Source organism: Camelus bactrianus, chromosome 6 (genome assembly GCF_048773025.1).
Source record: "Camelus bactrianus isolate YW-2024 breed Bactrian camel chromosome 6, ASM4877302v1, whole genome shotgun sequence".
NCBI classification, from domain to species: domain Eukaryota; kingdom Metazoa; phylum Chordata; class Mammalia; order Artiodactyla; family Camelidae; genus Camelus; species Camelus bactrianus.
Window position 1 is genome coordinate 10,363,214 of NC_133544.1, and position 24,490 is coordinate 10,387,703.

The following is a 24,490-nucleotide window of genomic DNA, read 5'->3' on the forward strand; positions in this document are numbered from 1 at the left end:
AACTGGTTGGCTTGTGTCACAGTGCACCCAGATCTGTCTGATTATGGAACCCATATTCTTCATCACTACTGAATACTATCTTAGCACTAGCCTTTAAAAAAATTGTTTAGTCTGCCTTCCCATTAGAGTCTAACCTCTTTAAAAGCAAAGAATCATTTATTTTTTACCCTGAGGATCTAGCACTGTGCTTAGCACATGGTACTGCATGCTTTAAAAAATGTGTGTAGGACTTAACTGAAATAGACAAACTTAAACTCTGACAGATGACATGTAAACTGAGTTAATTCAGTATCTCGTAATTACAGCTAAGTGGTAAAATAAGAAAACACAAGGTGAATGAATTAAAGGATGGAAAAATCATGGAACACTAACACGGTTTCTGTGAAGTTAAATCATACTAGTCTACTAGAGTTCTCTAAATATGCAGTAGACAAAAGGACAAGGTGAAACCAGCAGAATTTACTTGGCTTTTCAAAACAGCCTTTGATAGATGTTCACATCAAAAGCTTTTAGAAAAATGGTCCTGGGATTTTAGAATGCTATTGTTGGTATCGTTTTAATTTTGTTAAATTGTGTAGACAGAATTAAAGTCAAGCAATGAAGGTTAGGAATAAATGAGAAAGTATAAACAGTGGTGGCTGGTCTTATTTAATATTTAATAAATTATCAAGAGGTGGTTTGGACAATGGAATCTTTAGTTTGCATATAACAGCTTTCAGTTAATGCAATCTTTAGCTGAAGACAAGGGCAAAATAATGGAAAATAACGGTAGGTGTCTTGAATATAGGTAAGATTCAATTACGTATTTAGGGGAATTATAACAGTATAGGAGAATAGGAGGTGGGCACCCACCCAGAGCCAATCCTTTGCTCCAACTAAAGGGGCCTATTTCTCTTGTTTTTTCTCACTTTTCCATGTACTTCTTATCTCCTGCACACACGTGTGCTCAGCTGAAGAGACCCGTACCAGCTAGAGGAGATCATTTTTCGGACAAGGGAATACTACAATGTCAGCTAAAATCTTCAAACCGTCAAGGATTGGAGTTGGAGACACATGAGGTGTATGGGGGAAAAAAATGAAATAATGCAAATGGGAAATAAATATCTTTCTAAGGAAGAAAGGAAGTGATGAATGAAGAAGATATATTTTCACAATAAAGATATATCAAATCTGAAGAAAGTCCAGAGAAAAGAAACGATCATATTCAAAGAGATATAAAGTCCTTCCATTGAAGGATGTAAAAAAAAAAAGAAACCCAAAACTTAAATCTTCCAACCAAATGAGAAATGTATAAAATAATAAAGGACCAAAAGATGGTTAAAAACACATCACAAAATTTAAAATTGCTCTTATTCTTTTAAGCTTAGAGGCACTTTGAGAACAACAACAAAAAAATCTCAAGCATGACTCAGAAAACTTGTTTCTCAAAGGGTGGATAGCGATTGACAATGCAAATACTTTAAAGAGGGTTTTAAATAAATTCCCAGAGGACAAACACATGATGTATTGCTAAGACCTGTCAGAGAACTGTGAGGGATAATATGCCTGGTGACCAGGGTCAGGATGTCTGGGTTCTAGTCTTGGCTTGCCTACTTACGAATGCTGCATGTGCGCCCCAGGGCAAACGACTTAGCATTTTCGAGACTATCTCCTTAGCTGTAAAACGGCGATAATAATACCTGTTCCGACTACCTCAAAGGATAGTTTTGGTGTTCAAAGGAGGCTATGTATTTAACAGTGTTTTGCTAACTGTAAGGTGCTCCATAAATATGTTTCTGTTAGTGCATCGCTTAAATGATCGCAAACTCCCAGAAAAGGAGCATCCAGGGAGAGTGATTTGGCTCTCCCATGTGGCGCCTGTCTGCTTTCATCAATTCTCATCCCTCTTTTACGGGGGTATCTTGCTGAGGGAAACTTTTCAGTGTCTGATTTTTTTTTTAATCCATTATACAACTAGCAAGGTGGTGTCTGTAGAAGTACTATACAGACAGGGCTTAAGATAAATGTTAAGAAGACACCGAAAAGCCAAGGCTGTAAAAAAGGACTTTTGCGCGGAAGCGCAGTCTTCGCTTTGAGAAAGATCCATTGTGAGCGACAGATCAGAATGCCAGCGGTCGAATGGCAACATGAATTGGTAGAACTGGCCGTCCAGTAACATAGTTATTATATTTCCATTCTGACAGATTTAACGATTTGCCACAGTTTCCTAGAATAAGCAAGATGCTGCAACCGGCTTCAAACTCCAAGCGGAAAGCGGGAATAAAGCGCGCGCACTCGGCTCCGACCGCTCCCGGGTCCCGCGAACGCGCCTCCCGGCCCGCCCCGGCGCGCGCGCCGCCGCCGGCCCACGTGACCCCGGGCGCGGCGACGGCGGGGGCGGGCGGGAGCTCGGGCCGGCTCCGCAGCGCCGCGCAGGCGCCCCAGGGCCGCACCGAGGCGAGCCCCTCCTGCTCCCTCTAGGAGTCAAAATGGCGGCGAGGGGAACCTGGAGAAGCCCCGGAGCCTGAGCCACTGACAGGAGCGGAGAGGGTGGAGGAGGCGGCGGCAGGAGGAGGATGGCCCGGGGCGCTGGCGCCGGTGCGGACGGCGGTGCTGGTGGCGGCGGCGGCGGGGGCGACGGCCGCGGTCCCAGCGGCGGCAGCAGCAGCAGCAGCGGCGGGAGGAGCCTCCGGGGTAAGTGTCCCTCGGTGTCTGTGAGGCTGTGAGCCGAGGCTGTGCCCGGCGCGGCGCTGGGCGTCCCGGCGAGGAAGGGGGCTGTGCGTGGGGGTTGGGGGGGCGCTGGGGCCGGGCCGCCGCGGGAAGTGCGGGGCCGCTGGCGGGGAAGGGGCAGTGGTCCGTCTGGGGCTGAGGTGGCGGCGGTGGCTGACTGACCGGTCCTGGTGCGCTCCCAGGGGCGAGCTGGGCTGTGCGCCGCCGTCCCGGGGGCAGAGGAGCGAGGTGTGGCGCTCGGGGCGGGGAGAGGGGCCTGAGGTGGCCGCGGCGGTGGCCTGGCCGGCTCTCCGCTCGGGGCTCCGAGGGGCGGGACCTGCTGCTCCCAGGACTCCGGGAAACCGCTCCCGAGACTCGGACGCGTGTTTATCTGGCTGCGGGGCTGCGACCGCCTCGGGGTGGGCGTGAGAGCGGCGGGCCGGAATCGGGGGGCGGGGGGCAGGCCTGTGGACCTCTGCTCCCAGGGGGAGAAGTTAGATTGTCCGGGTAAGTTACTGTTTCGGGATCAAACTGAAATTGCGTTTTGACAGGTTGGGAGAGAGACAATACCGAGTGTTTGATAAAGGAGACTGTACTTGGAGTACTTGTGAGGCTAAAAGCATGCATTTTCCCATGTCTCGTCATTTGCATAGCTGTTTACTAGCCTTACCCCGAGGTTGAGAACTTTATCATCATTTTTTGAAAGAAGCTCTGAGGAGTGTTGTTTCTGCTCTGAACTACAAAAGCACCTCTTCACATACCAGCACAGATAATAAGTAACTCTGGATTAGGCCTAATTTGCAGAAACAGTCTTGGCTTTCTTTACCAGAGAACTGTTCCTTCTACTAAAACATCTCACAGTAATGAGGAAATAAGCATTTTTACAGAATTACTTCGTTTTTCAACTAACAGAGTTTTTTGTCTCTGAGTAGCCTCCATTTCTGTTAGGTTGCTGAAATCAATTACTTTCTTCCGGAAATGTGGATGAAAGATTTGAAATTGCAAGAATCTTACATGTTAATGGCAGCTTTGATTAAACTTGTCCTGGAATTATTGAGTCGGAAAAACCTTTAGCGATCTGGTGTGACTTGTTTTAGAGCTGGGAAACTAGGCCCAGGAAGATAAGTGACTCGCTGTAGGTCTTACAGCTGGCAGGGATTGGACCAAAACTAGAATCTAGGCCTCTCTCCGCCCCACTTAGAGAGTTCTTTTTACTACACTTTTGAGCCTCTTATTCTTCATTGATTGCATTCTTCACTACCAGTACCCATCCTCATCCCCGGGTCTTTGTGCAGTAAAGTTGAAAGGAGAAAAGAGAGAGCACCTCACTCTGACTCTTGACAGTTGCTGTCAGTTACCACAAGTAACATGAAGATTTTTTTTTTCCTGACCTGAATTTAATAAAAACTGACAGATTTTTTCATTAAGAGTTTTCAAAGGCCTGTGACTGTATGTCCAGTTACAGCATGGCTCATTTTTGCATGCATTCAGTAAAACCATAGGTCAGTATTCTGTCCCACAAAACCTAACTACTTTATTGTTCAGTGTTTCAACACCAGCGTTTAAACAAGTTCTTTGTGTATCAGACTCTAATTTTAGGCTTTGAAAAAACCTGTGTTGTATTTGCCAGGTTCTACCACCTGGTTTCCACATAGCTTCTTGAGTCACAGCAGTTTTTCTTTGTTGTGTGTCACAGATTAACCTTTAGAAATACAATCATGTCGAATGATTCTGGTATCATATTCTAGTCATTGAAACTCATACACCAAAATTGTACCTTGTATTCAGTTACACAGGTAATTATTGAAGATCTGCTTTGTATTTTGCAGTACTAGATGCTACAGGAGGAAAAGAAACAACTGTAATATAATGACTTTGCCCTCAGGAAAGATAAGATGTACCCCTGTGAGTCTAGAAAACCATCTCGTAAGTTCTGTCGATACAAAGAATGCTGTATGTGTTCTGGTTAGAGGGAGATGAGTGAGGTCTCAGGAGCCTAAATAACTTCCTGGAACACTTGGGACTTGAGCTAGCTTCTGTAAGGATTTAGATTTACAGAGAGATTGAAGCAGTTACTTTGTGAGGAAAAGCAAGAATATAGTGTGGAGATTAGCTTTAGGGGAGGGGAATAGAGAGGGAACTAAGATGAGCTGACACTGAATTTCCTTGAGAAGACAGTAGACAGTTGAAAGGATATCTGTCTGTAGAAGGATTTGAGTACTGGATTGAGAAGATTTGGATTTTTATTCTCTTGTGCAAGATATGGGGAACCTTTGAAAGTTTGGAGGCTAGACATTAATGTGATAAAACAGCAAGATGCACCTGTCAGTGATGTGTTGGTTGCGTTAGAATGAGGAGAGAGTGGAATGAACCAGGGACAGTAGTAATGAGGAAATAAGCATTTTTACATAGCTGTTGCAGTTACCTGGGTATAAAGAGGTGAGATCCTACACTAGGATAGAGTCAGTAGGAAAGATCATAGCAGATATTATTTTTGTTTTTGTTTTTTTATTTTGGCAAAATATGTATAACATGAAGTTTGCCATTTTTACCAGCTTTAAGTGTACAATTTTGTGGCATTAAGAACACTCACATTGTTCTGCAGTGGTCACCACCATCCATCTCCAGAACTCTTTTCATCTTCCCCAACTGAAACTCTGTACATGGTAAACACTAGCTCCCCGCATCCCTTTATTCTCAGTCCCTGGCATCTGCCATTCTATTGTCTCTATGAATTTGACTACTTTAGGTATCTCATATAAGTAGAATCATACAGTATTTGTCCTTTTGTGGCTGGCTTATTTCACTTAGCATAATGTTCATCTATGTTGCAGCATTTGCCAGAATTTCCTTTTTTAGGGCTGAATAATATTCCATTGTATGTATATGCTACATTTTGTTCATCTGTTTACTGTCCATCGATGCTTGGTGTGCTTCCACTTCTGGGCTATTTATTGTATGAATGTGCGTGTACAAATATCCGTTTGAGTCTATGCTTTCATTTAGGTAAATATCCAGAAAAGTTTATATTCCCACCAGCATGCACAACAGTTCTGATTTCTCCACATCCTCATCAACACTTGTTTTAATCATTTTGATAACAGCCATCCTAGTGGGTGTAAAGTGATATCTCACTGTGGTTTTCACTTGCGTTTCTCTGATGATTAGTGATGTTATCATCTCTTGTGCTTATCAGCCTTTTGTGTATCTTCTTTGGAGAAATGATCTATTTAAATTCTTTGCCCATTTTATTTTTTTAAATTTATTTATGTATTTTACAATACCATATTTTTTAATTGAAGTATAGTTGATGTACAATATTACATGTTACAAGTATACAATATAGTAATTCACAATTTTAAAAGGTTTATAGTTACTATAAAATATTGCCTATATTTCCCCATGTTATATAGTACATCCTTGTAGCTTTTTTATACTGATAGTTTGTACCTCTTAATATTCCACCTCCATCTTGCACCTCCCCCTTCCCTCTCCCCACTGCTAACCACTAATTGCTTCTCTACATGAGTCTGTTTCTTTTCTGTTGTATTCACTAGTTAGTTGTATTTTTTAGACTCCAAATGTAAGTGATATCTTATAGTGTTTGTCTTTCTCAGTATGACTTATTTCACTTAGCATAATGCCCTCCAAGTCCATCCATGCTGTACACCAGAATCTAATACAACATTTTAAAGCAACTATACTTCAATTAAAAAGCAAACAACCAGGCAACCAACTCATTTAAAATATGGGCAGAAGAACTGAACAGACATTTTTCCAAAAGAGGAAATGCAGATGGTCTACAGGAACATGAAGAATTGCTCAACATCACTAATACCACGGAAATTCTTTGTCCATTTTTTAATCAAGTTTTTTTTGTTGTTGTTGAGTTGTAGTTCTTTATATATTCTGGATACCAGTCCTTTATCAGATATATGATTTGCAAGTATTTTTGCCATTTCATGCATTGTCTTTTCACTCTGTAGAGTGTACTTTGATGCACAAAAGTTTTTAATTTTAATGCGGTTGCTTATATTTTTAGTGTCATATTCAAGAAATTATTGCCAAATCCAGTGTCATGAAGCTTTCTCCCTTTAAAACTCTTCTAAGCATTCCTCTCTCCCCAGATTCCTACATTTAGGTCTTGACATATGGATATCTAGTTTTCCCAATACCATCTGTTTAAAAGATGGTCTTCTTTCCATTGAATGGTCTGGCATCCTTGTCAAAAATCACTTTATCATACATTCGAGGGTTTATTTCTGAACTCGATTATGTTCCATTGGTCTATAAGTTTGTCTTTATGCCAGTACCACACTGTTTTGATTACTCTAACTTTATAGTGAGTTTTGAAATCAGAAGTGTGAGGCCTCTAACATTGTTCTTTTTCAGAATTGTTTTGTCTGCCTGTGGGTCTCTTGAGATTTCATATGAAGTTTAGGATAGATTTTTCTATTTTTGCAAAAAATGCCATTGGGATTTTTTTTGATAGAGGTTGCATTGACTCTATAGATTGTTTGGAGTAGTGTTGACATGTTAATATTAAGTCTTCCATTCCATGAACGCCAGGTATCTTTCTGTTTATTTGTGTTTAATTTCTTCCCACATTTTGTGTTTGTCAGTGTGAAAGTCTTTCATCTCCTTGGTTAAATTTACTCCTAAGTATTTTATTATTTTTGGTATTGTTGTAAATAGGATTGATTTCTTAATTCCTTTTTGGATTGTTTATTGTTAGCGTTTAGAACAAAACTCATTTTTGTGTGTTGATTTTGTATCCCGCAGCCTTACTGAATTCATTTATTCTGAAAGATTGTGTGTGTGTGTGTGTGTGTGTGTGTGTGTGTGTAATCTGTAGAGTTTTCTACATATGAGATAAAGTTGTTTTTGAATAAAGGTAATTTTACTTCTTCCTTTCCAATTTGAATGCCTTTTCTTTCTTTTTCCTGCCTAATTACTCTGACTAGGACTTACAGTACAATATTGAATAGAAATGGTAAAAATGCACATCCTTGTCTTGTTCCTGATCTCAGAGGGAAAAGCCTTCAGTCTTTGATCATTGAGTATGATGTTAGCTGTAGATTTTTCATATATAACCTTTATTATGTGGGAAGTTTTCTTATGTTCCTGGTTTGTTGAGTTTTTAGCAGGTATGTTTTAAGGAAAAAATACTCAGTTATGGGTGCTGAGTTTCTAACCTGGTGAAAGAAAATTTTTTTGTCCTTTGCACAATAATATATATTGCCAAGTTGATGTTTTAAGCATCGTCTGTACATTTGCAGTCATGTTTTGGCTGAAGAAAAATAGTATTATGGTTATTCAGTAGGGAAGACTGACACAAATCAAATAATCATACAAATGTATGCCTGAATAACTATGGTACAGTTTTGCTTTCAGCTGTATTTCCAGCATCTAGCATAGTGCCAGGCACATAGGTCCTCCAAAAGTTAGTAATTTAATTTAGAACTAGAAGACTAAGATTTAACCCAATAAGCTAAAAAATGTATTGTTTATAATTTTTAATGGAAAGTGTTAATTCTTTTTTAAACCATGTTTTCTGTTAACTCAATCTTGGTACACTGGTAATAAAACTAGATCAGACTTCACTCTAACAAGAAACAGGCAAGCGACTTTTTCTAAAACAACTATGTTTTTAAAAGTGAGACAACCTTTTTCTTTTTAAGTTGCAGCTAGTGGAAGTTGGTTTTCAGAATCCAAAATTCAAAGGGAAGCCTAATTTAGAAGAAACTTTTTAAGTGACTGCTAACTTCAGATTTATAATGAAATTCAAACATTCAATACCTAGTTTATTTGCAAAACAAGTTCAAAATTTTTTAAAGTAAGCTTCGGTTCTTTTACTTTTTTTATTTAAAACATTTTGACAGTCTAAATTTGGCATTGCAAATTGAGTCTTTCACTATCTCAAATGATATATAAACTTCAAAAACATACAAAGTTTTATAAATTGACTTTAAATCCATGTAATGAATGTTATGTTGAAGTTGGAATAAATAGGAATCACTTTAATTCAATACACAGAATATCCTTTAAATCACAGGTTTCAAAAAAGTCTCATTTGTTGAGCATTGTTGGAGTTTTTAGATATAGTTGTGATGCAATAGAACAATGGACTGGGAATCAAACCTCCATTCAGATTCTAATTACTATTTATAGTTCTGCAATCTTAAGCAAGCCATTTAAGCCTCTCTGAGGCTTAATTTTCCTCATCTGTAAAAGGGGAAAAATGAATACACACACAATATTTTACATAGCAGCTTTGCCACTTTGTATTTTTCATTCCTTTCTTTCCTTCCCTATTACCACTTCCTTACTGTTCTGGACTGTTTATTGGACAGACTACCAGTCAAGTCTGCCATTTGTTCTCCCACTTTCCGTTCCCTTCTCTGACTATTCTCTGTATTACTACCACACATTTTAAAAAAACCCAGTGGGAGCATGTTACTTCCCTACTTAGACCACCTGTGTTAACTTCCCATTGTCTGCTAGATAAAGTCCAAACTCATAAAAGTTTGTAGACTGTGTCCAGCCTTAGATTTCTCGTCACTCCAACCATACCCAGCTGTTTCTTATTCTATATACTTCTGTTTTTCATGTGTTTATCCCAGTGCTTGGAGTTCTCCTTATTCTTTGCCATCCAGGATGAAGATGACTCATCACCCATTCCTGGGGTAGATTTTGATCACTCCAAGCCATTCAAGGCATTTTCCTGTAAAATATTATTTTTGCCAGTTAGATTGAAAGGAAGGAGATATTCTGTTTCTGGAGGAGAAGATTTTTTCCCCCTGTCATATGTGAATAAGAGAACATGCGGCCCTAGTCACAACTGACAGCCGTCTTATGACCACAAGAGATGGTGAAACATGTCCTGAGGATGGCAGAACAGAAAGGTAGAATGAACATAGGTCCCTGATAACATCATTTAGGGCATGTATTGTACTAGACATGAGACTTTCCCTACTGTGGGATTTCTCCTCATGAATAAATTTCTATTGTTTAAGCCAGTTCTTCGAAGTTATTTGCCATCTCAAATCTCCTGATTCATATAGTCACCTTTATTCTTCAAGACTCAGTTCAAAAGTTACTTATACCATTAGTCATACACTTACTCTCTTAGTCCTTTGGACCTTTTTTCCAGCCCTTGCTGTACTATATTATCATCACTTGCTTATATGTCTGACTCTTCCACATAACTGTGTACTTTGAGCCAAAACCTACAGGATGTATGTAGCACAGTGTCTGGTACATTATAGATATTCAGTGAGTTGTTAGGATGGAATGATAACATGAGAAAGTGCTTTGTAAATAATTTTTTAATAAATATGAGATATGTTATTGTGTTTAAAACTAAAGTGAAATGGAAAAATCAATTAGGCCAAACATGCAAAGTGTTCTTTGCTTGCCTATAATTGTTTTGTGAAAACACTCACTTGGATAAAAAGTTTGACAGTCTCTTCTGGCTACAATCCTTTAATTTTATGAAAAAAATCTTACCCACTAAAGCAGGAATCATGGAAGGAGCAATAATGAATTGTGTTGTTACTGTGCAGTTTCCTTCCTTCTGTAGGAGGTGATTGAATGCCAGAACAACTTTAAGTATACTGTGTCTTTTTTTCCTCTGTATTTTGAAATTATACTTAATTAACTTATGTTTTATCTGAGATTTGTGAGTTGTTCTTTAGAGAAAAATTCCATAATATGCTTCACAAGACCTAATTCTTGTCTTCAGACTTTCCCAGAATATTTCTTGCTTGCTTGAGATTAGACATGAGAATTTTCTGGTAAGCAAAAAAGCTTTGTGGCAGAACTAGGTGAGTTTGTAGTGAATGTTAGTAATAGCTTATGACAGAGAAGTCTCATTATAGCCTTAATTACAAAGTCATTGTTCTGTCACATGCTGCAACAATAAAGTCTGACAAAGGAGGAAGGATGGTGAAGAAGAGTTGTGTACTTGGTATACTTCACCAATTGTTGGCTTCAGTCATATAAAACTTTGACATAGTAATTTGTAGTTATTTTTAAAACAAGGTAAAGAGGAATGCAGTACAATTAGAAATTGTAATATCATGTGTTGGGATGATTATGAAAAGACAAATTTGTCTATGAAGAACAGCCTTCTTATTTTGATGTCTAGTTGTTTGTTACCTTTGTACATTAAAGTAACCTCACTTTACCCTAGTTTCCACATCTGTGAAATGAACAGTATCATTCTCCTTAGGGTTCTTCCTTGATTAATTAAGGTAATCTATGTGAAAATACAATATGGTGTTCTAACATAGATGCTCAGGTATTCCTTTTTTCTTCATCAACTTTTCTAAATTAAGCAAATACTTTTAATGCTGTTTGGATTTCAACTTTTGAGAATGTAAGCCAAGATCTCTTCTCTGTACGAGTGCGTTCTTTCCGTTTTGTGGGCCTATTAATTCTTGAATGAGAAAAAGTCTGTCAGTTCAAGCAAAGGTGTGTGTGCATGTGTGTATTTTTTTTTACTTAACAACAAAAAACTCTCTACAATAAAGTTCAAACTCCCTTTCATGGATCATATGGCTTTTTCTTATCTAGCTTCTGTTTCTTCTCTGGGCTTATACGTTTGTTCTGCCAAACCCCTTCCCACTACACTCTACATATAGAATTGCTTTTATTTCCTCAGAGAACCAGGTTTTGTTCTTTCCTTGGGCCTTCACGTAATCAGTTCCCTCTGCTGGTTAGAGCACTATTTTGATATCCCACCCCTACCCCCATTACCTTCACCAAGAAAAGGGAAGAGTTCACACGATTGTCAGTTTTAGATCTTACCTCAGATGTCACTTTCTCAACAACTCCATAAGGTAAATACTTTTATTATCATTAGACACAGAGAAGATAAACAGTTTGCCCACGATCACAAAGCTTATAGATGACAGAGCTGGATCCAGAACTAGACAGTTTGGCTCCATGGTGCATCTTCACTAATCTGTACTTCCTCTACATTGTAATTGCCTATTTACCAGCTTGTCCCTAAGTAATTTAAAAGGAAAAAGTATTTCTATGTTGTTCATTGTTATAGCCTCATGTGTTTATTATTAGCATATAGTAAGTGCTCAGAAAATGTTTAAATGAGTGAAAATTCTCTTATTTGAGAGCAGAATTTTTGATAAAATTCCTCTCAATACCTTTCTCATAATACATGTCAGTAAGTAGTCTTTTCATGCTTAAGATACAAAGTGAAATTTATATGATCAAGTTAATTGTGGCTTTGAAATATATTGTTCTACTAACCAAAGATACAGTCCCACTTTTATAATCACTGTTAACTCCTTTTAGTCTTTTATAACAATATTACTTGACATCTTAAACTGGTGCTTTTGTAGGGCTCCTTTTCACATGGTATCCCTATGAACTGTTAAAGTATAGATCATTTGTAACTGATTTCCAAATGGTACATAGGAAATTTTATAAAATAAAATTACACTAGTATATGGACTCTGATTATTTATATCTATTAACCTTTTAATAGATGTGATTGCTGTACATATATGGAACTTAGAAAAAATAGAAGTAACCATATTATAAACCTTGACAGTATCCCAAAAAATAAGTGATGTATCTGTGTCGAATAGTCACAGGGTAAATAATGATATAAGACATGCATATTGTTATTCATGTTTATGAGAGAAATTGGAATGTTGTTATATTTCAATACACTTTTCAAACAAATAATTCCTTGAAGCTGTTTCCAGCATCATGTTTTAATCAGGGTCACTAGGTAGAGAACCAGAAAAGTCTTCCTCCTCCATGCATGTTCTCTCTTCAAAGACTTTGCTTCTTTGGTTAATCATTCTCTCTTGTGTATCCCTTATGCTCCAGTATAGGGTTTCTCAGCTTTGCCACTGTTGACATTTGGGGCCAGGTAATTCTTTGTATGGGGGACTATCCTTGCATTGCACAATGTTTAGCAGCATCCCAGCTCACTAGATACCAATAGTACCCTCAACCCTAGTTGTGGCAACTAAAAATGTCTCCAGGCATTGCCAAATATTCCAGGAGAACAAAGTCACCCGATTGAGTACTGATGCTTTACTACATCATCCCTGCTCATTTGTTGCAGTATCTCCCTCTCTTTCATACACACACCTTTCCAGACTTTCACATCCTCTCTACTACTGCCTCACTTCTTAGCACGTTTTGCAGTCTTTTTTAAAAAGAGTTATAAAACATCTGCTCTCTCCAAGTTTTCACTTTGGTTCAGTTTCCTCTCCAATTCTGTGAGACCACATTTTTCTGGTTTTCCTTTGCATCTCTGGCTGCTCCATTTTGGTGTGCTTTATCAGCTCTACTCACTTGGACAAGGGCATCATCTTTGCTTCTTTCTGACTTTTTCCTATCTAGTCATCAGCTGCCTTTCTTGCCTCATTTTTTTGTATATTGTCCCTTGTTTATCTAATAATTCTTATGCTAGTCTCTCTATTGAAATACCCTTACCTGTATTTCTCCATGTTTAAATTCTAACATCCTTCAAGATCCAAAGCAGGTATCATCTTTTCATGAAAGCCTTTTCTAATCACACTCCTTTAACTTCCATGCCTTGTTCCTATTCTTTCTATACTCTACTTGCTACGTTGTGTTATTTATGTATTGGAATATGTCCTGCACTAGACAGTAAGCTCATTTTTGTATCCCTGACAGTACCTGGCTAAGTGCCCTTCACATAGTTGGTGTTTAGGTAGTTCCTAAAGCAATGATTAGGAGGTAGCAGTATAGTGGAAAGGATTTATTAAAAACAGTAATGACCTGAAAGGTTGCTAAAGGTAGGAGAAAAAGACGAAAAATAAAGAAAATTTAAAACTTATCATGGAATTCTTTACATTCTCTCCTTTCATGGTTTCTGTTATATGGGCCTTTCCTGATTTCATTCTCCATTTCTAAACACCTTATTTATTAAGGACACTTATGAACCAGGCACTCTTCAAGGTACAAGGTACTTGGAATACATAGTTACTGGAAAAGGACACAGTCCTAGTACTCTAGGAACTTAGTCTCTTTGAGGATGTAGAAATCTTAACAATTAATTGTCCCTACAGAGTGATAAATACTGAAATTAAACTGTATCCAAAACTTTCTGATAGCACAGAAGAAAGGGGGTGACTTCTCAATTTGAAGTAAACCTCATTCAGATGCCACTTCTTTCTTGAAGCCTATTCTGGTCACCACCTAGCCTGATTAGTGTTTTCCATGCTTTCCTTTACTCAGTTCTCTTCCGGCTCCCAAATCATAAGCATTTCCTGTGCCTCAGTACTTAGCCTTCCGTTCATTCTTCTTTGTCCTTTTATTTAGGAAATGGATTTAGTTTCAAGGCTTCGGCTGACAGCTTTCAAATCTGTACCAGCTACAACAAAACATTTTTTGTTGTGAAATAATACGCATGCCAAGAAGCACATTAAACACATTTAAGTTTAACCTAATTTTTTAAAAAATTATTTTAAAGCTGGCACCACCCTGGTTATGAAATAGAAGAGTGTAAATGTGCCCAAAGCCCCAGTCATGCCTCTTCTCAATCACAACCACCTTCCTCTCTTAAAGATTGCCACTATTCTGCATTTTATGGTAATTTCTTCTAAAAAATAAAAAATAAAATCACTTTGTACCTGAATGCCAACTAGATATTTATTCCAGAACAATATAGTTTCATTTTGGGAGACTGGAAGACAGAGGTGGAGGGAGACATTTCACAATATTCCATTTTGTTTTTACATCAGAATCCCCGAGACCATCCCTAGGTTCACTAGGAGGACTCACAGGCTGAGCATATGGCCAGACTCATGGCTATCATTTATTACAGTATAGGATGCAAAGCAAAATGAGCAAAGGAAAAAAGGTCCATGAGGCAAAGTCTAAAGGAAAACAGGTACAAGTTTCCATGAGTTCTCTTCCAGTGGAGTCACACAGATTGCACGTAATTCCTCTGGCACTGACTTGTGACAGCACAAGTGAAATGCTGTCTAGTGGGGAAGCTCATTAGAGACTTAGCGCCCAGGGTTTTTATTGATGGCTAGTCACCAAGCATGTATCAAAATTACAGGCTCCCTGAAGGAAAGCAAATATTCAGCATAAACCATATTGTTTGTACAAACAGTCTAAGGGTAGTGAGCTGTTCTTATCAGTTAAGAAATGGTAAAAACACCAGAAGTCCAAGGTCCTGAAGACCAGCCAAGGCCAGCCCTTCAGGCAGGCGTTTTTAGGACAGCAGTTTCAGGGCTGCTGTGCTAACTTTTTTCTGGTTAATACTTCTTAATTCAAAATTTAAATAAAAACCCATTGTGTTACTTTTCTCTTAATGTATCAACACTAGCCCAGTGCAGACCTTCACTTCATTCTGCCACTATCATGTGATTGAAAGTGTGTTCCATGGAACACTACATGACCTGTTACTGGTTTTTCTTAGAAAGGTTTTCATGAAAGTTTGGGAAAGCTGAATTAAGCAAAGTTAAACAGGTTACTTAGCTGCAGGACTCTCAGCCTTCTGCAGTGATGTGTGTGACCTGGCTTTACCTGCCTGTCTTTGTCTCTTCTTACATTATCTCCATTCCTCACATCCCCTCTTATTCTGCATCAGCCACCTTGGCCTTCCTGCTGTTCCTAGAATTTGCTAAACTGTTGACTCTGCCTTAACTCCCCAGCATTACATCGCTACTACCTCTGTCAATAAATGATGTCAAGCATTATTTATATTTATGTATTGAAGTTCTCTCTTCTGTATGTTGTATGTATTCTTTATGTCTTATGGGTTTATTAATGTCAATAAATCAACTTATTCTTTCTCATAGCAGCCCATGTTTTTCATGGCATTTATCCCAATGTATAATTTTATTTTTGTAATTATTTGTTTAAATGTTCATTTCTCTCACTTGATTGTAAGCAACATGAGAACCAAGACTATTTTGTTCACTACCTCCAACACTTAGGGTAGGACATAAGTCAGTACTCAAATACTTACTTAATGAGTAATATAAACAATTCTACAAAACTGGGCTATAGTAAGTGGTGCTTCTCAAACTAACCAGGATTTTTTTTTTTTAAAAGGCTACCTTCATTGTATTTTGCAAGACTGATGTTCTGTAGAAGAACATCATTCTTTGGGAAATACTGATACGATTTAAAGTGTAAAATACTTTACATATTTAAGATTTGTGGATAGGAGTTTATACTTATTGTATATTCTTGATTGAACCTCTGTTAGGAAGATTAATTCCATGTTGTTTGTTAGATGAATTAGACTAGAAGCAGAGACCAAAATTGATTTTGTGACAATTCAATAAAGAGGTAATAAATAGTGACTTGGTCTAAGTGATTTGCAGCGAGATTGGTGAACCAGTTTGCTATAGAGAAGGATGAGGGAAAGATGCCTACAATTTTGGCCCCAGGTACCCAAGATACCTTCAGCAAATGATATTTAAATAGATTGGACTAATTGAGTTTCTTCTCCCTGAAATCATCCTCCAGTTATCTGGAAAATGTATCCATCTTGTTTCTAAGCAACACTAGATAATTGGGTTATCTTCATATTTAGGAATTCATAACATTTTTAAGTTAGCACATGAATTAATAATAACTGCTGTAAACTCTTTAAAGTCAGCTTTCTGCTGTGGTTGAAGAGTATTTTACCTACATAATGTAATTTGGAGATTATAACAAATTAAGAGAAATTTTTTGTATATTATCCTAACTACTTACATATTTATATACAACTTTGTTTTCTTTGAGGGGAAGGAGGTAGTTAGGTTCACTTATTTATTTTTTAGAGGTGGTGCTGGGAATTGAACCCAGAACCTCGGGCATGCTAATAAGCATGAGCTCTACCACTTGAGCTGTATCCTCCCACCTATACAACTTTGTTTTCTGACATAAAAATGTTTACAGCAAGAAGCATGAAACCCAGATATTACAAAAGGAAAAGCCTTATAGAATTGACTATGTAAAAAATTTAAACATTTATGACAAAAGCCATCATAGTTTTAAAAGGCTAACATGAGTATTCTCCCTTGATATTTTAACATCAATATAAAAAATGTCCAGTTTAGTAAAAAGAACAGCCACATAGAAAAATGGACAAAGATTATAAAGAAACATAGAGGCTAATAAATACGTTGAGATTTAGTTTCCCTTTCAATTTTAAAAAACAAAGATTAAAATAATGAGATCATTTTTCCTCCACCAGAGTGGCAAAGGTTAATAATGACCAGAGTTTTGATGTTCTGATGCAAAGTTGGTAGGAGTGTAAATTGCAACTTTTCTGACAGATGCATCTCCAGATTAGGAATATGTATACCCTTTTATCCAGTAATACTACTACTTGATATTTATTCTAATGGCATAATTTACAGTGGCCAAAGATAGAGGTAAAAGGGTTGCAAGACTTTATAATACTGAAAAATTGAAAATGATCGTCAGTATGGATTTGGTGAAATAAATTATGGCATAGCTACACAATACAATTCTATTTAGGGATTTTTAAAAGATAAAGTTTATATGTGGCCATGTTTTTGTATCCTTGGTATATTATGAAATGAAAATAGCTTTTTACAGAACTCTGTAAAATATTCCTACTTAAAACTATTTAAAGTTTAATTTATGTCAAAAATGCTAGAAAAGTAGAAATCAAATTGTTATTAGTTGTCTTTGTGGAAAGGGAGGTAAATTTTAAGAAATTGCTTTTTGTTATATTCTCCTCTGTGTGTGTGTGTTTAATTTAAACAACAAAGGTGTTTAATTCTCATAAGTGAATGGGGAAACATAAAGGTTCTGGGGTGGGTAGAATAGAGAAGATTTAGCAAATATCTTGTTCTTTGTATATTTTGATCTGTTCTACGATCTTTAAAATTCTTTCAGATTCAACAGTGTGAATCCCAACTTCAAATTCTCTAGTAATAGAAGACAAAAACACTTTTGGAGAGAGGAAGAAACAGCTAAAAATTACAGGGGTGATAAAAATTTTTCCTGGATTTCAATAAAGAAAATAAAATGATATTTTAATCTTATAAAATAGCAAAATTACTTGGGGAGGTGGAGATGTACATTGTTTGATGGCAGTGCGTGTGTACTGTCACCAAATAGTATGATTAGTTCTCTGTTTAAATCAGATACTCCATCTGAAAATGTTCTCTGGAGCACAGTGACTTTTCATCAGAAATTTAATGATTTATGTTAAATGTAAAAGTTGAATAATTATTTAGGGATTTAAAAATGAACAAAACTAATGATCTGTTCTTTATGCAAAAGAAATGTGAGGGTACAGAGTAAAAACAATTAGTTTTATAATTTGGAGTCTTGTAGCTAATTATCAAATTTGGAAACAATCCCCTAAAATACTACTTACATTCAAACTAATTCACATGCTTGATGTAGACATCAAGCGGTGAAACATTTGTAACATGGTTCACTTCAGCTTTTGTTTTTATTGACTGCTTACACTTAATTGTTTGCCACTTCTATTCTTAGATAACCTAATTAAATATTGATACTAATTTTATGTTTCAAAACACATCCGAATGCATCGTAGTTTTCCAGTTTAAGATTATATGTACATTTAATTTTCACAAATGAGAAAATTACTACATTTAAAAATTATTTCTAATAATTGAGTATCTTTTTTTTTTTGCTGTGAGTGTATTTTATTCTGTAAATATAAGATATTCTATGTCAGGAGGTTAGGCAATTCATCATATACACACTATTTAGTTAACATTTACAGAGCATACTATGTACTAGTCACAGTTTCATATTATTTTTCTAGTATTTTATTTCAGAATCTCAATGTTCATACAATTTGGGAGGTCCTTTTAGAAAAGCACACATCTAATAATTGAGTATCTTTTTTTAATGATTCTTTCACTGGTTTTGGTTTTCTTACCCTATTTAGAATGATCACCAGTTTTCCCTAAGCATTATTTCTAGATTGTTCATGACTCCTTGGAGATTTTTTAAAGTCATTTAAAATGCTAAGAAATAACATATTTCAGACCATGCTAAATATGCATTTATAGAGGAGATATTTTATTTTAAGAAGTATTTTATAACTAGAAATGTTAAGAACAGCAAGAATATATAGTATGAATCTGCACTATAGCCAGAGTTCTAAGAACCCAGCTCACTTAATTTATCTGCATATTTTCCCTTTTCTAGTTTTAAAAATTCTGGTTAGTCTTAAAAGAATGTTGTTAAGATTGGTGGAATGGGATGTACTTTTTAAAATATTCTTTTAAGAATGCATGTTTAATAGGAAAAAACGTATCAGTGGGAGACTGACAGCTGTTTTGAATTATAATAGGTTATATTAGAAAATGCCCACATGGGCTTAATAAGATGTTCCTAACCAAAACTCTAAGAAGTAATCTATATTTGCAGTAATATAAGTTAATTTTATAGAAAAATGCAATTTAAAAGATACTTTTATTTAATACGAATAAAAATGTTTTCTGACTTGTCTTTTTGGGGAGTGGGTAAGGGAAATACTATTTTTTTTTTCAGTGTATTTGATTTACAATGTTGTGTTAGTTTCTGGTGTACAACTTAGTGATTGAGTAATACACATATGTACATATTCTTTTTAGATTATTACAAGCTATTGAATACAGTTCCTGGTGCTATACAATAGGACCGTGTTGTTTATCTGTATTATACATAGTAGTTTGCATATGCTAATCCCAAACTCCTGATTTATCCTCCCCAAACTTTTCCCTTTGGTTTGTTTTCTATGTCTGAGTCTTTTTCTGTTTTGTAAATAAGTTCATTTGTGTCATTTTTTTTAGATTCCACATATAAGTGATACCATAAGATATTTGTCTGTCTTTGTCTGACTTTGCTTAGTATGATAATCTTTAGGTCCATCATGTTGCTGCAAATGGCATTATTTCATTCTTTTTTATGGCTGAGTAGTATTCCATTATATATATACATATATGTATACACACACACACACACACACACACACACACACACACACCCCACAGCTTCTTTATCCAGTCATCTGTCAATGGCCATTTAGGTTTCTTCCATGCCTTTGGCTACTGTAAATAGTGCTGCTGTGACATTGGGGTACATGTATAAGAACTATTCTTATACATGATCTTGAGCAACTAACTACAGATGCACACTGTCTTATTTATAATTTGAAATTCTAAAAGTTCTGAAAACCATTTTTTAGGGAGACTCATTTAATGACAAACACTAATAGGACCTGACTTCATTTGGCAACAAAACCTGACCTGAACTAACATCACTTAGTCTAAATATTTAATATAATTTATTAAAATATTTGATTATGGGGGTAATATGACTAACCTGGGGGTGTTTACATGGTATAGAGTAAATGTTCCATGTAGTGTATTACTTTCTTTAAAGAGAAAGAGAGAGAGAGAAAGGGAAAAGAGTCTGAATTTTAGAATATATCTAGCACCCAAGGTTTCTACCTGATAAGGGATTGTGGACTTGTATTCTGAATAACTTTTAAACTGGTACTTTACTGGTGATGGCCATTAAATAAAAATTTTATTGGTAGGATTCAGATTGAGAGACAGTATAGTATGTAACATGTTATAGTTTAATTCTGTAGATAGAGTTTAAATACCAAAAATGCAGAAAGAATATATGAAAAGTAGAATAAGCTCAATGATTACTTTATAGGTATCAACTGTAAATAAAAATATACTACTTAAAATTAGATGCTAGATTAGAGAGACAGGAGGAAGAAGATACTGGCTAATTTTAGTATTGCTCATAGTAGGGAGCCAGTGGATAGTAGCCAAAAAAGAAGGAGTTTGGGGTAATATATAAAAATAGTAAAGTTAGCTCTGGGGTAGGGAGGAACTAGGTTAAGGTAGACAGGGAGAGCAACTAGTCTTTGAATATATCTTATTTTGTGGTTTTGTCTTTAGACTTACCTAAATATTTTGCAAAATTATGTAACAAAGTTAATTAAAAATGCAGTGCCTAAAAATCAAAAGTGAAGTAAAAGTGTACTTCTGTTTAGTGATGTAATCACCCAGAGCAAACTGTTCTAAGTGATTTACATATACAGTAATTTTTAGGATATCTTGAGTTGGGTATATCCTAAGGGTAAAAAGGATTGCAAAAAAAGTTTTTTCATTTATGATATTGTTGATGATTGTATTGACATTTTAATTCTTGGCTATTGTTTGTATATTGTGGGATAAAATAAATGAACAATTATGTAGGCAGCACTGAGAAAAGGATTTGGGCATGTAAGAAAGGAGAAATAGGTGTAAGGTGAATAAGATTAAAAACCCTCTAAACCTGAATTTAAATTGGAAGCATCAGTATACACTCATGATACATATGTGTATGTATTTATATACACATGTGTATAAAGTATCCTAGCTCTGTGTACTAAAAAGGCAGTCAGCACTCCTAGCACCCAGATTGTGCTTTCTAAATACCATTTCCCACTGAAAGGAATTATGGCTCCTTTAAAGGAAGCGGACTACCAGGTCTAAGACAAAAAAATACCCACAAAAAACAAGATACGCCTAGAATAAGGTGTAACCCTAGAAAGCAAAGAAGCTATCGGAGACAAGTAGGGTTGTGTCATAAGGTCTCAGGAGCCAGTTTGAATAAGTTTCCACTGTCCAAATATGGGACAATTTAAGTTTCAATAGGGATAACTATAGATAATTGAAACCCATCAAATATGTTTAAATCCATGAACACATACAATTTTTTAAACTCACAGATTATCTTCAGAGAATGCTAAAATGTTAATTGTTTTGAAAATTCGTAAATAAAGGTAAAGAATCAGTTATTCTACCCTTTCTATGCAAACAACTGAATGGTTGATGACTTTCTCTTAAAGAAGTTTTCCAGCTAATAAAGAAGGAATGGTAGAATATCACCACATTGCAACCCCTAATGAATTAATGACTCTAGTTGGTGATTACTGATAATTGTTAATATCACAGAATGAGCAGACATTTGCTGTTGCTGGAAGTACACATCACCACCTGTGAAGCAGTCTTGACAAGATAAACTTTAAAAATACAAAAATGATCCTAAATCTGATTAAGTTGTTAGATCAGACTATCCATTACCATAAATACAGGGATCAGAGGAACATATTAAGCTACATCATGGGTGATGCATTTGGCAAAATCCAGAATATGGGAAACTACCAGATTACCTGATTTCTTGAACAACAGCAACAAAAATTGCAAGGGGAAAGGGTTGGGAGGGGCCTATTAAAGGCGATTTAAGAGACATTGTCATCCAGTCACAATGCGTGGGCCTTATTTGGGTCCTGATTCAAACAAACTAATAAAAAATAAACCAGTGGGGGAAATGTGAATACTGCCCAGCAAGTTCATATTAAGGAATTATTGTTCATAATTTTAGATGTGATAATGGTACTGTAGTTGCTCTTTTGTATCCTTTCTTTTAGAGAGTCATAAGTAAGTATTTACAGATGAAATAATATGCTATTTGGATAGGCAAGAGGGGTTGGGTAGAGAGTGTATTGGGATATAGTGATACAGGACTGTCACAAATTGGTAGTTGTTGAAACTTGGTAATTGTTGAGCTTTGTTTTACTCTTCTCTTTACTTTTATTATAGTTTTCTCCTTTATTACAGAAATTACAAAAGTATCTCCTGCAGAGGAGGAACAAATAAGTGATGAGTGAAAATAAGGACGCATAGTCATGATTGTCTTTGGTGTTTGAATACTATGGGTGGAGGGGGGTTGATATTTATGGAGTAAATAAGATCTGTCCCTTAACCTTAGTTGGTAATAAAGTGGAAACTTTAACAGTCTAAAACTTGTGACAAAAGCAGCAGTGCAGTTGGGCATAGAGGAGCATAAAGGAAGACATGGCTGTTCCCATGAGAAAGGTTGGTATAGAACTGAGAACTTTTGAGATGCTTTCTTGTTTTAGGGAGAAAACACTAGATTAGGGATTAGAATGACTGGTATCTAGTTTTAGCTTTACCATTTTACTGTATACTTTACTTTGGATAAGTCACTTCATCCTTCTACTTTAACTGCCTCATTCAGAGATTAGAGAATGAAGCCTTTCCTATCTACATTGAAGACTTGATGTGAGAATAAAATGACTTAATGTGTGGAAAAGCACTTTGTAAACTATATGTTCCTGTTAGACGATACTCCTGCTATAGTCATTAAAAGAATGTAAAAAGGGGGAACATATGTCATTTTTTTCTGTTTTAGTGGGGCTTTTTTCCCATTTACTTTTTAAAAATTATGATTAAAGATATATATAACATAACAGTTACCATTTTAACTAATTTTAAGTGTACATTTACATTGTTGTGCAACCGTCACCACCATCCATCTCCAGAACTGTTCATCTTCCCCAGTGGAAACTCTGCACCCGTCAAACCCTAACTCTCCAGCCACTGGCAACCCCCATTCTTCTTTCTGTCTCTCTGATTTTAACTGTTCTAGGTACCTCATGTAAATAGCATCATATAATATTTGTCCTTCTGTGCCTAGGTTTTTTTCACTTAACATAATATCCTCGAGGGTTATCTATGTTGTGCTATGTTATGATAATTTCCTTTTTAAGGCTAATATTCCATTGTATGTGTATATCACACTCTGTTTATCCATCTGTCTGTCAATGGACATTTAGTTTGCTTCCACCTTTTGAGTGTACAAATTTATGTTTGAATCTCTGTTTTCTTTTTAGGGAATATATATAGCCAGAGGTGGGATTGCTGGATCACATGGTAATTCTACATTTAATTTTTTGAAGAATCAGTGTGGGTTTTTTGACAATTACTTTTTGCTTATGGATTTTGAAACATCTCAACAGAGTAATGTTTGAGGCTGTATTACACTGTGATCCATGTGTCTTTTTTCTAGGAGATTTTTTTTTTCTCCCAAGAACTTAGTGCAATTTTTAAATCGCAGTATTCTAAGAGGCTTAGACTATATACAAAGAATATGGATCCTGGGAAACAATTTTTAGACTGAAAAGCTTAAAGAATGATTATGGACAAGTCTTTCCTTATTAAGTGGTTGGGTGTTTTTTTTTAATGACTTCATTTACCGGTTTTCAACTCAGTGCTTCCTATATGCAAGGTGCTATCCTATGTGCTGAGGATTTAAGTTGCATAAATGAAATTCTGGCTCTGTGTTAAGTGGAGCTTTACATTGTAGCATGAGACAATTAACAAGCAAACAAGTATATAATTTCAAGTGCTGAAAAGTGCTATAAAGAAAAATAGACTGAAGAAACGGGAGAGAGAATCATGGGATGGGATGGAATATTGTTTTACAGAAGATAATTAGGGAAGGCCTCTTTGGGGAGATGACATTTGAGCAAAGACCTAAATCAAGTGAGAGAGTGAACCATGTGAAGACATTGTGGAAAAGTTTTCCAGATAAAGGGAATAGCAGGTCCCAAGGTAGGAGCTTCTAAAGGAGACAACTAAGGAGTTAAATGAAGACCAATGTCAAACACTACCCAGTACCTATATGAGGAGGTGGATTTGTTTATAATATCTCATTGGAAAGAAAAGTTAAAAAAAAATAAAGATGGAAAAAATGTTAGGGAAGTTTATTTGTATATTCTGTTGATTTTAGAAAATACAGTACATCTATTCATTTGTGGGTTGGGAGATGGTGACAAGACATTGCTGCTGACAAGACATTCCAACAATGATTACCACATAGAGGACATACCCTCTTCCTCTGAGGTGTGATTTTTTTTGGCACAGTGAACCCAGTGTTATCTTCTATTCAGAGAAGGCAGAAATGAAACAACTGATAAAGAGAATCT

The 24,490-nt window shown here is 36.3% G+C and overlaps 1 protein-coding gene across 3 annotated transcripts in view; it reads left to right on the forward strand.

Moving 5' to 3' along the window:
• Positions 1–2,385: 2,385 nt before the first annotated feature.
• Positions 2,386–24,490, forward strand: part of BTBD7 (BTB domain containing 7) — an 83,702-nt gene continuing 61,597 nt past the window's right edge. For 2 of the 3 annotated variants that reach the window (XM_074365102.1, XM_074365101.1), the window contains exon 1: positions 2,386–2,673. The gene's annotated coding sequence lies outside the window, so the exon portion shown is untranslated. Of the gene's footprint in view, positions 2,674–2,734; positions 3,196–24,490 lie in introns of those variants that run through there. The other variant, XM_010968718.3, reaches the window with a different exon arrangement.